Source organism: Procambarus clarkii, chromosome 88, assembly GCF_040958095.1.
Source record: "Procambarus clarkii isolate CNS0578487 chromosome 88, FALCON_Pclarkii_2.0, whole genome shotgun sequence".
NCBI classification, from domain to species: Eukaryota; Metazoa; Arthropoda; class Malacostraca; order Decapoda; family Cambaridae; genus Procambarus; species Procambarus clarkii.
This window is the reverse complement of record NC_091237.1, coordinates 17,465,879-17,480,207: the sequence shown is the minus strand read 5'-3', so window position 1 is coordinate 17,480,207 and position 14,329 is coordinate 17,465,879. Positions and strand designations below refer to the sequence as shown.

The 14,329-nt window shown below is 42.7% G+C and overlaps 1 protein-coding gene across 10 annotated transcripts in view; it reads left to right on the top strand.

Annotated features, from left to right (window-relative positions):
* The first annotated feature begins 2,916 nt into the window (after positions 1-2,916).
* Positions 2,917-14,329, top strand: part of LOC123745820 (mitogen-activated protein kinase kinase kinase 7-interacting protein 3 homolog) — a 158,363-nt gene continuing 146,950 nt past the window's right edge. For 3 of the 10 annotated variants that reach the window (XM_045726839.2, XM_045726837.2, XM_045726836.2), the window contains exon 1: positions 2,919-3,245. The gene's annotated coding sequence lies outside the window, so the exon portion shown is untranslated. Of the gene's footprint in view, positions 3,246-14,329 lie in introns of all 10 variants that reach the window. The other 7 variants (XM_069317609.1, XM_069317608.1, XM_069317611.1 and 4 more) reach the window with 6 other exon arrangements.

The window sequence follows — 14,329 nt, the reverse complement described above, 5'->3', positions numbered from 1 at the left end:
AACTAATATTGTACATGGCGGAGCATGGTTTTATAAAGAGAGAGTAGTGTCATTGGGACCTATTAGATTTCTACAACCAGGTTGCCAAGATTCAGCGGGATAAAGAAAGACGAGTGGACTTCATCTTCCTATCCATCTTGCTTAAGTAACTGCTATTTTATCATGGTGGTGGGATTTGAGTACTGTACAGTACTTTGTTTGAATGCAACAAGTGCTGTTAGTGGGTTCTTTTGAACTTTAGGTAGGCTGGGGAAGCAGGACCATATTGTTCTGTGGCCAGGAGCAATCGGCTTACTTCCCTTCTAGTTCCCTGATACAGGGAAATAGTTTCCATGCCCTCGCCACCAAGACTAAAGTTCTTTTAATAGTCTACTAGTTACGGCTACTTCTGTACAAATACTGTTTTGAACAGAAATATATTTCTATACCTCAGACCAAGAACTATTAGATGAATATAATTTTCATCAATTCTGCCCTACTGATTTTGGTGTTGCCACCCCAGTGCAATAGGCACACTCATGCTTATTGCAGACAATCATTAATCAGATAAGAGCAAAATTTTGACACACGATCACCTTGTCACATATTGTACTTACTGTAACATATGATTCAAAATTAAATTTACGGTAATACTGATGAATTAAGTTCATTGGTTTAGCGAGTATCAATAGTTATAAATGACAAGATGACCTGGACAGACTGAATGGTCCAACAAATGGCTGCTGGAATTTAACTCAAGTAAATGTAAAGTAATGAAGCTAGGTGGAGGTAGTAGGAGACCAGATGCATGATACCAAAGGGAGATGAAATCTTCTAAGAAACAGACAGGGAGAAGAACCTGGGAGTTGATATCACACTGAACCTGTCCCCTGAAGCCCACATAAAAAGGATATCATCATCAGCACATGCAAGGCTGACTAACATCAGAACTACCTTTTAGAAATTTGTGTAAGATAAAATTTTGAACCTTGTATACCGCATGTCAGGTCAGTCCTGGAATATGTGGCCTCAGTATGGAGTCCAATTCACGTCAAATTTGAGACGGAAGTTGGAAAAGATTCAAAGGTCTGCCACTAGACTAGTTCCAGAACTATGGGGTATGAGTTACAAGGAAAGGCTGTGTGTATTGCACCTCACGTTGCTGGAAGAACAGATAAGGGTGACATGATTACCACAAAATTCTAGGGGGGTATTGACGGTAGATAAAGACATTATTGAAATGCAGGTGGTACTCCCATAAGGTGACACAGGTAGAAACTGAGTACCCAAATGAGCCAGATAGGTTAGAAAGAATTTTGTCAGTGTCAGAGTATTAATAAATTGAATGCATTTGTAAGTGATGTGGTGGAGGCAGACTCAATACACAGTTTCAAATGTAGATATGATAAGAGCCAAATAGGCTCTGGAACCTGTACAACAATTAATTGACAGTTGAGAGGCGGGACCAAAGAGCCAAAGCTCAACTCCCACAAGCACAATTAAGTGAGTATGACAGTTGCCTAATTCCCAGGTACCTATTTACCTTTCCTACGAGCGCAATAGTGGAAAAGATTACAGACACACAATGGGCTTAGAAACTGATCTCCAAATTCAGTCATCGTAGAAAGATAATCTTGTTAAGGTAGTTACGTAGTCTAACATAATTCATTGTGTCGGGGGACAAGAAGCCAGGGTGTGTTCATACACGTTTGGCTTTTATCGAGGTCCCCCTCAAGGCCGAATTACTGACCCCGCCTAGGATGCAACCCCACAACAAGTTGACTAACTCCTGAGTACCTACTTATTGTTAGGTGAACAGAGCCACTAGGTGAAAGGAAATGTGCCTAACCATTTCTGTCCCGCCCGGGATTCGAACCCAGAATTCTCGATTGTACGTCGAGAACAAACCTGACTGTACTACCGGGACCCTTTTTTTTTGTTTTTTGTTTTTTGCTGTAATCCGACCTAGCTTATTCCTAATTATTGTCAGTAACTGAGCTGCCATCTCCAACTTGTTTGCAGTCACCTTTATTAGCTGCTTCCAGTTACCATTGCTCCCACCCCCAACCACTTGGGCTGGACGGTAGAGCGACGGTCTCGCTTCATGCAGGTCGGCGTTCAATCCCCGACTGTCCAGGTGGCTGCGAACCATTCCTTCTCGTCCCATCCTAAATCCCTAACCTGATCCCCTTGCAAGTGCTATATAGTCGTAATGGATTGGTGCTTTCTTCTGATAGTTCCCTTCCCCAGCTAGCGGTTGTTTTACCATCCTCGAGGACAGGTTGGATGCTTGCAGCTGTCCTATCATTCGCTTCTGCCGTCCCCCATACACCAGCTGCCTCCAGCCAGCCACGGCTGCCGTCCCCCATACACCAGCTGCCTCCAGCCAGTCACGGCTGCCGCCCCCCATACACCAGCTGCCCCTAACCAGCCGCGGCTGCCGCCCCCCATACACCAGCTGCCCCCAGCCAGTAACGGCTGCCGCCCCCCATACACCAGCTGCCCCCAGCCAGTCACGGCTTCCGTCCCTCATACACCAGCTGCCCCCAGCCAGTCACAGCTTCCGTCCCCCATACACAAGCTGCCTCCAGCCAGTCACGGCTGCCGCCCCCCATACACCAGCTGCCCCCAGCCAGTCACGGCTTCCGTCCCTCATACACCAGCTGCCCCCAGCCAGTCACAGCTTCCGTCCCTCATACACCAGCTGCCTCCAGCCAGTCACGGCTGCCGCCCCCCATACACAAGCTGCCCCCAGCCAGTCACGGCTGCCGCCCCCCATACACCAGCTGCCCCCAGCCAGTCACGGCTTCCGTCCCTCATACACCAGCTGCCCCCAGCCAGTCACAGCTTCCGTCCCCCATACACAAGCTGCCTCCAGCTAGCCACGGCTGCCGCCCCCCATACACAAGCTGCCTCACCTAACCAGCCACGGCTGCCCCCAATACAGCCAGTTAATAGTTGCTCTACCTCTCTTAACACCGCTACATATGGTCATTTGCCACGTCGGCAAGTTTCAAAACCTTCCTCAAGTTTTCTCTTAACAACTAAGTCCCCGCCGTCAAAACAGGAAGGTGTTGCTTGTGGGAGGGGCGAGTGTCCCCCCCCCCTTCTCCTTCTCTCCCACAACCATTCCCCCCCTCCCACGGTCTTGGCTCCCGGTCACCCCACACTCAGTCTTACTCCTCTTGTGTCGTAGTTGGTGAGTGCGGCGTTATATCTGTGGTTGTTGGGGAGCAGGAGCACCCCTGGAGGAGGAGACCCAGCAGGTGAGTGCTGGGGGCGAGGCAGGAGGCCCCCTTCACCCTCGGGGCACACACAGGGGGGCTAAAAAGGGGGTTTAGTATGGAGGAGACATCGGTCAGGTCGTGCCGTCACCCGTGCCAAGATACCTGTGCAGCTTACCTTTTAACTTGGCTCGTTGGCTCACGCTTATCTCGCCTTGTAAATTGTGTTATTTCTTGGTTGATCTACGACAATTGTATCTTGAAGCTCGGCAGGGCTGTTCTCGCGTGTTGACAGGCATAGGAAGTGTTTTGTATTTGTCAGGGAGGCCTGTAGTACAGTTGTCGAGAGAGCCCCAAAGGGACGGTTGTCAGGCAGTCCCATAGGGACGGTAGTCAGGCAGATCCAAAGGGGTAGTTGTCAGGCAGGTCCAAAGGGACAGTTGTCAGGCAGGCAGATAGGAATGGTTGTCAGGCAGGCCCAAAGGGGCAGTTGTCAGGCAAGCAGATAGGAATGGTTGTCAGGCAGGCCCAAAGGGGCAGTTGTCAGGCAGGCCAAAGGGGCGGTTGTCAGGGAGAGACTGGGGACAGTTGTTGAGGAGGCTCGGGGCGACAGTTGTCATGCAGGCTCAGGGGACAGTTGTCGGGGAGGCTCGGAGGACACTTGTCGGGAAGGCTCAGGGGACAGTTGTTGGGGAGGCTCAGGGGACAGTTGTCGGGGAGGTTCGGGGGACAGTTGTCGGAGAGGCTCGGGGTCAGTTGTCAAGGAGGCTCGGAGGACAGTTGTCGGGAAGGCTCGGGGGACAGTTGTCGAGGAGGTTCGGGGGACAGTTGTTGGGGGGGGGGCTCGGGGGACAGTTATCGGGAAGGCTCGGGGGGACAGTTGTCGGGGAGGCTCGGGGGGACAGTTGTCAGGAAGGCTCAAGGGACAGTTGTTGGGGAGGCTCGGAGGACGGTTGGCAAGGAAGCTCGGAGGACAGTTGTCAGAAGTCTCGGATGACAGTTATCAGGAAGCCTCGGGAAACAGTTGTCAGGGAAGCTCAGGGGACAGTTCTCGGGGGGACAGTTGTCCTGGAGGCTCGGGGAACAGTTGTTGGCAAGGCCAGTGATGCAGGGACAGGAATTTAGTTCAGCTTATTGAAGTTCCTCTAGGTTAGGCCAACAACTGACCTTCCCCAAGATGCTATCCACAAGTCACCTGGCTCCCCAAACACTTATTTACTGCCAGGTTAACAGAGGCAGCAGGTGAAAGAAAACATTCCCAAATGTCTCTCTTTTTCCCAGGAATCAAACTCGGGTTCCATTAATTGGGAATCAACTGCTCTAGCCCTGTAATGTAGCACAGTCATTCATGTCTTTAGCCCACAGTTGATGGATCTAGGTTCAATCCCTGGACAGGACAGAAACATTTGGACATATTTCCTCTCACCTGATGCCTCTATTCAACAGTTGAATTGGTACACAAGAGTTAAATAATTGTTGTGGGTTGTATTCCGGGGAAGGTCAGTAGTTAAGGGCCTCGGGGGGGCTCTTCAATAAGCTTAAGTACAGTACTGGCTTGTTGCCCCCAGCTACGACAATGATAAATAACGTCACATGCTATTTTTTTTCCTTTAGTTCAAATTATGGAAAGCGTTTCTAAACAGTATAACAAGAAGTTGTGTAAATACATATTTTTTCATGTTTTTTGTGGATGAATATTATATATCCCATAAAGAACAAGAACAAATGAGAAATCTAACATAAAGATAAATATTTTGTAAGCATGACAGCAATGCACCGTAACACTAAACTATACTGTATTATGGTGTATTGTATTAGTATTTTTTAGCTGATATGGGGAAAGGAGTATTGGGGGATCAAAACACCTAACACCGGACAGTCTTAATTGCCATCAGAGATATTGCATTAATAATATATGGGCTTTTACACAGTTTTCAGCCCAAATAAAATAAATAAATAAATAAATGTTTATTTAGGTAAGGTACATACATAAAGAGATTTTACAAAGTTTGTTGGATTAATAGATAGAGCTAGTACATACAATGCCTAAAGCCACTATTACGCAAAGCGTTTCGGGCAGCAAATACATTGTTGCATTACTTCACATTGTTATATCTAATGTTTTATTATGTTCAAATGGTTCAAACACTTCATGGGCGTGAATCTTTTTTTTTCTTTTTTCTTTTATTTTATTTACTGTATATATACAAGTTCTTACATTCTTGTAAAGCAATTAGCACGCATAGCGTTTCAGGCAGGTCCTTACTATTAATTTTCCCTCCAATACGACCCGCCAAATCGTTTAATAACCAGGTACCCAGTACTGGGTAAACAGAGGCTACAGTTGAGGATTGGCACCCGGTCAATCCTCTCCGGCCAATATACGAACCCAATGATATACAATTCTGTGCATGGGGTTCAACTACAGTACTGCAAACTACCTCAAACCCATTATTACCTAGCAAAAATCTATCAGAACTGTAATGAACTCTGTCTTCAGGCAACAGACAGGCCCCTCTGTTTAAATCTCAAAATATCCTATACATACACTCACTACACACATTCCCTTGTGCTCTTTACCATTAACCTTATTTTTAGATTCTAATCCTGATTTGGAACTCTTCCTTGATACGTGTAATAGACCCCATGGACCAGAAATAAATCTCGTTGCTAACCCTAGAGTCAGACTAAACCTGTGCGAACACTCCATTCAAGTAAAAGGACCTAGCATATGGAACTTGTTCTCTAATGAATTGAAAAAAATCCAACTTATACTTTACTAAAAAACAGAAAAGTACCTAATTTCATGCTCGTAGTTTCCACACCTTGTGCTACCGAGTCTTTTGCTTCACATTCACCCAATTTAGTACGCAAGACATAGAATTTCATTAGTATAATCTATTCTATCATCTTATTGTTATGTTGAATTCAAATTATGTTACAATGTGCAGTACCTATTATTTCATTTGCTGGGTTGTTAGCTTAAGGACCTGCCTGAAACACTGTACTCGCCTATTTGTACTCACCTCTTTGTGCTTGCGGGGGTTGAGCTTTGGCTCTTTGGTCCCGCCTCTCAACTGTGTGTTAGTGGCTTTGCAAGAATGTAAGTCACCTGGTTGATACCTGGTTGATGGGGTTCTGGGAGTTCTTCTACTCCCCAAGCCCGGCCCGAGGCCAGGCTTGACTTGTGAGAGTTTGGTCCATCAGGCTGTTGCTTGGAGCGGCCCGCAGGCCCACATACCCACCACAGCCCGGTTGGTCCGGCACTCCTTGGAGGAATAAATCTAGTTTCCTCTTGAAAATGTCCACGGTTGTTCCGGCAATATTTCTTATGCTTGCTGGGAGGACGTTGAACAACCGCGGACCTCTGATGTTTATACAGTGTTCTCTGATTGTGCCTATGGCACCTCTGCTCTTCACTGGTTCTGTTCTACATTTTCTTCCATATCGTTTACTCCAGTACGTTGTTATTTTACTGTGTAGATTTGGTACTTGGCCCTCCAGTATCTTCCAGGTGTATATTATTTGATATCTCTCTCGTCTTCTTTCTAGTGAGTACATTTGGAGGGCTTTGAGACGATCCCAATAATTTAGGTGCTTTATTGCATCTATGCGTGCCGAATATGTTCTCTGTATTCCCTCTATTTCAGCAATCTCTCCTGCTCTGAAGGGGGAAGTGAGTACTGTACTGAGCAGTACTCAAGACGGGACAACACAAGTGACTTGAAGAGTACAACCATTGTGATGGGATCCCTGGATTTGATCCAGGGATCAAATACTGATGTACACCGGTATACAGGGAGTACACCAATGTGTGTACTCTCATAAAGTGATGTACTTTCTTGTAGAGTGAATATAGATAAATAAATAGTAGTAATTTCTACAAAATTATGCATATTATATTACACACCATTGTGTATGTACATGCATGTACATTTTGTAAATTGTGCATTGTAATTTTTGTAAAGGGTATTCACCACACAGTATTTTTGTCAAATCTTGAAAACCAACTTAACATATACCTGTATTAAATTATAAAATTTAATATACAGTATGTTTATGATCATGTAATAGAGTTACAAGTAAAGTATATAAGAGAAGATTTTTATATAATCTGTAAATTTCAGTATATTTTTTTCCAATCGAGTGGGAAAATTTGTACCTGAGAGAAGTGAAGAACAGTTGTCCAACATCTTCTTTTAATTATTTTTTACATTATTGTACTGCAGTAGTCTTGACTAGCAAAACTTGAGTGTGTAAAGGGTAAGGTGGTTTATTTTGTTATAAAACGTTTTTAACAAGATGTTCATCAACGTGCACTAAAAAGGACAATTCCATGGGAACCACTAACCATTAAGGTTTAACATAAATATGTTTGGTATGCATTGGTAGCATTTTCAGTATACCTCCATTAGTATAATATTTTCAATATATGTTTAGATATGTAGATTTGGTTTTGGTATTTGTAGTTCCATTAAATACCCAATTTAATTGTCAAATCTTCCCCTTAAGTCTTATACTGTTGTCAAGGTATGCAAATAGAGCTGGAAATATATGGGTCAGGTGGTAACGAGCATCCAGGTCATAACATCTGCCGTTTTATGATTATCCCCCCCTCAGCTTACTGGCACAATGGATTATTCTATATAGCAGACGATTATAGTGTCTGGGATCCTCTCGAACGTAGGTTCGAACCCTCGTCCCGGCCCTTGTGGATTTGTTGATTATTCTATAATTCATGTCTCTAAGGGCACCTATATACATACTGTAGGCTGATGACAGCATAGTCAGAGATCAAGGTGTCTTAAGTGGTTCCAAGGTACAACAGGTAGCATTATAAAGTAAGTCACTTGGATATAAATGAAGTATAGAGGAGAAATAATTTCACACCATTATAGCTTCTATGGCTCTTAGTTCAACTGTTAAAGGGCATATTGGTTTTCATGATGGTGGCTGTGTTCGCACGCATGTTGTGATACTAACCAGAAATGGCAGGTAAGTTTGTGTAGGTACTGTATATGGCAAACATTTTCTGCTTATTATTCCATATTTTGAAAATATTGGTACCAGTATGACACACAACTTTTAGGGTGGTAATACAGTGTATGTGAATTGAACTATTTAAAGTCATATTTTGATAAACATCTGAATATGTTGTGAGGGAGACATACAGGTATGCTGTACTTGTGTTGGAATCTGAAGAAATGCCTCCACAATCCTATGTACAATGGTGGAAAGACACAGTGTAAGGCTAATATGTAGGGTAATATTGCCTGTCTCCAGACACTTATTGATATTCTCTGTGAGCCAACAAATAATACTGTATTTAGTTTTAGGTTTATTGCAAAATTTGGGTATGAATCTAAAGAGGAGGCCCTATTCTATAAAATTACACAGGGAAGAATGGTGTACTTTTTATGCAAGACCCATAGAGATACTAAACAAAATGACATTTACTCACAACAGTAAGTCTGAGTAAGTCTTGCTCAGTAAAAGTAAATCCAGACACCCTAATGGAGATGCATTTGTAAAGGAAATTTGCCAGTACAGTATTACCATGTATATTATGGTCTATATTATAACATTTCATTAGGCAACTAATGAAGTGGTGAAAATAATGAACTAAGGAAACTGTTAGGCAACTCTCCTAGAATAACAGATTTGGTTTTCATATATTGAACACCATGTGTGTTAGTAGACATACACTATATGGGGGTGTTGGAAATTAGTACAAGGTATCCCAATGTTAAGTTGCTCATTTTTAGGAAACCAGTGAAAAACAAAATTTAATATGGGCGAGTCATGTTATCAGGTTGTGAGTATTCTTTGACGGTGCTAAAGAGTATTGACTTTTTTTCTGAGTACCGACTGACAAAATATCAAACAAAAATATTGTTTGATGATATTTTGTTTTTACTTTCTTGCTAGGTGACCTGTATTTAAGAGACCATTGGCCACTAAGGTCCAATATGAATACACAAGATAGCATGGTGTATTTTGACTCTAAATGTCTTAAAAAAATATATACACTGTAACCTGAAGTTTCACGTTAAAGAAGATACTTTATGTAAATCATAAGACCCATGCACTGAATTATGGTTATTAATAATATATATATATATATATCTCGGGGTTCTGTAAGGTTCCTTTCATATTTTACTGTAATTTGACTGTATTTAATGAGTTCTTTACATATACAGTATATTATACCTGTATGGCTTCACTGGTTGAGGCACAATAAAAAAAATTTGGGTATGAGAGTCTGTAAAATGTAAATTTATATATATTTTTTTCCATTTCAATAATGTTATGCATATAAGCATGTTATTCATTATTTTTGAAATGTACTCAATATTTACTGAGGAAGATGGACAGTATTCATGCCATCTTGCTCAGCAAGTACATATACTGTACTGTACTGTGCAATAATGCCGCCACCAGTTAATGCACTTTCAGGATGTTGGTGCATGTAATACAAGCAACAAACTATGAAAATTCATGGACCTGCAGACTGTAACAAGTACAGAGCATATTTTTGTATTGACAAAACATTGATCATGAAGTGTGTACCCTTGTAAGTAGAATATATATACTGTACTAGTTTGGCCAACAAATATTCATTCTGTAAGGTAGAACACTTCAGAGAAATTAATGTGTACCGGAACCAACGTAGATGTTTCAGTGCTCGACCTAAATGTATTTTCAGGTTCAGTGAAAATAAGAAGACTAAATTAAACTGTGAAAGGCCTGTTGGCCCATGCAAAGCATCTTCTATTTATGCCTATCCTAATGTGTTCATATTTATGTCTAGCCTTTTTTTTTGCACATCCTGCCATGACTCCTGGAACTTGTCTTCATTGAGTATTATGTTGTATTTAGTGACGCACTGAAAGACCTCTTTGAGTATTGTGATGGAATCCCAGGTACCAGAGAGTTGGGCAACTGCTGTGGGTTAAATCCTGAGGATGATCAGTCATTTGGCCCAGGGAGATCTCGATAAGTATAATAGGCATCATGTTCTCGATAATAGGACTCCATTACTTGTTCTCTCATAACTCACCAGGGTGGGCGGGATGGAGGTGTGCGGTGAGACGTAAGTGTGTGTTGAGTTGATTGTGTGCATGTGGGAACATGAGTTATTCTTAAGATAACACATTAATCACCGGAAACAGTTTTAGTTTTTCAATTCAATTTCTTTCTTAATTATGCACTCCATACCATCCCATGGGTGGTAATTGTAATCATGTTAATGCCATAAGGCATCACATGGGGGCCTGACGGCTGGGTAGACAGCACTCAGGGTTCATAATCCTAAGGGTACGGGTTTGATCATCGGCGGAGGTGGAAACAAATGGGCAGAGTTTGATGCCCCTGTTCACTTAGCAGTAAATAGTTACCTGGGAGTTAGCTGCTATGGGCTGCTTCCTGGGATGTGTGTATGTGAAAATTAGGATTAAAGACTTGCCTGAAATGCTATGCGTGCTAGTGGCTGTACAAGAATGTAAGACCTCTTGTGTATATATATTATATATATATATATATATATATATATATATATATATATATATATATATATATATATATATATATATATATATATATATATATATATAAATAATGATGCATTAAACTGATTTCAAACTATGTAGCATTGCTTGACAGACTTATGCTTAGAGTAATTACACCAGAATTAAACCATATGTACAATAAAGCATCATTAAGATGCTTTAGATCACAATCGACTTGAGAATGGTCCAGGACGGACCGAAGCGTCGTCGTCCCTTCACCTTCTAGTGTGTGGTCTGGTCAAGCATCATTAAGAGTTGAATAAACAAGTAGTTGGGAGAGTGTGTGCCGCCGTCGCTGGCACCAATGAGTGCCACCACGACGGTCCAGTTCATGACACCAAGATGCACTTCTCACAAGACCCAAGTGACTGTTAACAAATCAGCTGCTATAATCACCAGGTGTCGGCAACTGATGTTAATACATGGCGAGGTGTACACAGGCCTTCATAGTGTGCAGTCAGGAAAACGAAACAGAAATAGCTGCATACTTCACCAGACGTTTCCAAGGCTGCAGCACCGGGCGTGCAAGTTAGGGTAGGCCTATAGGCCATTATTTACAACGCGATTATACATAAACAAATTCAAATTTTTATTCACGTAAAAATTCATATATAGATGATGAGTTACAAATATAATGTTGGATTTAAAGATAGAGCTAGTACATACAATACCTTAAGCAATAATACGCATAGGGTTTTGGGCAAACATTCACTTTGTTAAGATAGTCCTATACACATCCCCCTTGTCCAGTTAAGACATGCCTATACACATTCCCCCGTTCGTTTGGGATATGCCTATTCGTAGCAAATATTTATCTTGCTTACTATTAGGATAGGCCTATACATAGACATCCCCCCCCCTTGTTCACAGGCAATGTCTGGGATGTGTAGGCCTATCCTTTGTTTACAGTAAGAGTATAATATATACAAAACGCATGGCACCAATTGACAATAATACAATATGCTAAACAGGTAAAATAAATAGCTCTTAACATGTGGAGAAGTGTCCGTGAAACTGTCTTGGGAAGCACTTCAACTTGCCTAACAGTCATATAAACAAGTCGAGAGCCAGAGAAATGTGAGGGTGTTGAGTACGTGGGTGGGGAGGGGAGAGGAGGAAGCGTGGAAGAGAAGGGTAAGGAGAGGGGAGAGGAGACAAGTGGGTGAAAGGGGGGAGTGGAAGAGCATGGAGAGGTGGGAGGTAGGGGGCGCTCCCCTCACCAAGAGCGGCAGGTATGCGGAAGACAGCCGCAGAAAAACTGTTGATTAGTTAATTTTTTCTTAGTGTAGAGCGACGACCCGCTCACCTAGTGAGGATGGGGCGCACCGTGCCTGTACATTTGACACCTGGCACTTTCTGCCACCAGGCACTCCCCGCCACCTGGCACTCCATGCCCCCCACCAAGGTTCTCCGTCGCCCGGCACTGTCCAGCCCTTCTTATTCATGAAGTGGTGCCCGGCACCTGTTCAGGTCTTCCTGCCCGGCACCTGCTACAGAGTCCTTAACCTAAAGAGAGAAAGAATCAACAAATTCAAATAAGAATCATCCAGTGAAAAAGTAAAGTTCCCCCAGGGTATTGTGCTTGTCCCAGTACTTTTTCTTATCCTCACATCTAATGCAGACTAGGACACAGATTATAGTATCGTATTGTCTTTTGCAGTTGACACTAGGATTTTCATAGACAATACAAAGGACACTGCAAACCTCTAAACTGATGTAAATCATGAATATTATTCAAATCACTTTGGCTTTCCCGCCTTGATTAATGCTTGGTACTCACTTCTCTTAAAAGCAGGATGTATTTCTGAAATCGAGGGAATTCAGAGAACATGTACGGTACACACAAACACGGTAAAGCATCTATCTAAATTATTGGGACTGTACCTGAGCTCTGCAGGCCAGGTCCCAAATTTGAAAAACAAAAGATATGATAGGGAATGCAAAATAGGCCGAGTGAAGAATAGGTGTCAGAGGCACAATTAGAAAACACTATATGGGCATTCAAAGGTTCTCAGCTATTTATATCCTCCAAACAAACAAGGAAATGTCTGGAAGAAAAGTGGACGTGTCCAAGAAACAAGAACATTTCTGCAGGAAATGAACATATCCAACCGAAATGGTTGTGTGCGCAGAGCTCCAAGCAAGTCTTTTGGACCAAGTTATTAGAAGTCAAACCTGGCTTCAGGCCAGGCTTGGGGAGTAAAAGAACCCCCCCCCCCCAGAACTCACTGCAGGTATACCTCAGGCATACTGAGCAACCTGTCCTCTTGAAAAGAACGTCACTTTTGGCTCGTATGCGCGCTATGACCAAATTTGGACGTAATTTGAAAGGAAATCGACTCACAAAAGTGACGTACTGTTCCGTTTTCTGTTTGAGGCGTCGCACTGGGACTAGGCATCAGTTGTTAGAAAAACGTGACGAAACGTCTTCGGCCTGCGCAGGAATCGAATCCGGTAACCCAGGGTTGTGGTCAGACTCCCCTAGCTACTACACTATATATCTTTTACAGACATGAATGTGAACCTTTAACATGGTACCTATTTATATATGCTAGGGATATAAATATTTTGTTTTGACGTGGTGTGCATGTTGCAGATAACATTTAGTGTTTTGGGGGTGAAGTGGTAACGCACCTTAACGCGGGTTGCTACATGTTACATAGCACATGGATACATATTACAGGATTTGGATGATGTCTAGCTCGTACGTTAAGGAGTGCGCAGCCATGCGGTTGATTCTAGAGCATTCGGTGCTGTAGGGCAAGCTGTCTCTTGGCCTGAGTGGAATACCTACTCCCGGCACTCATATAAAATAATTTACTTATCTGAAATGTCAGGGGCTGATGTCTCAGTGTATCCTTAACCAAGAACGGGGGTTATATACCCAAGGTCTTGTGTTGACGTCATTATATGTGAGAGATTTAAGAGAACATGCCACGAAGACTGGATTACCTGTGTGAATCAACATGACTTGTGGGAATGTGTCTTTCCTTGACAGTGGTGGTGGCGTAGTGTGTGTGTAATAGTGTTCGTACACCACCTGTGCAAAATAATGCCTTTATCCACCCTGTCAGTTTCCCAGATAAATTTGTAGGCAGTAATGATGTCAAACCCCTAACTCTCTTGTGTTCCAGTGATGTGAGGTTTAATTCTAGTAGCCTTTTCTTTTATAACTCATATCTCCCAGCTCTAGGACTAGTCTGGTGGCATACCTTTGAATTTTCTCTTAACTTCTTGTGCTGGACTACGTACGGACTCCATACTAGAGCCGCATACTCAAGGATTGGTCCGATATGTGGTACTCAAGGTTCTGAAGTAGTTTTCATGTTGGCCAACCTAGCATATGCCGTTGATAATATCCTATTGATTTGGGCTTCAGGGAATAGGTTCGGTGTGATATCAACCCCTAGATATCTCTACCTGATTCTTGAAGGATTTCGCCTCCCAATTGGTACCTTGTGTCCAATATCCTGCTCCCTACACCTATTTTCATTACACTTGTTGGAGTTAAACTCCATTTGTTGGAACATTCCTTCATTTTGTCCAGGTCATTTCAAT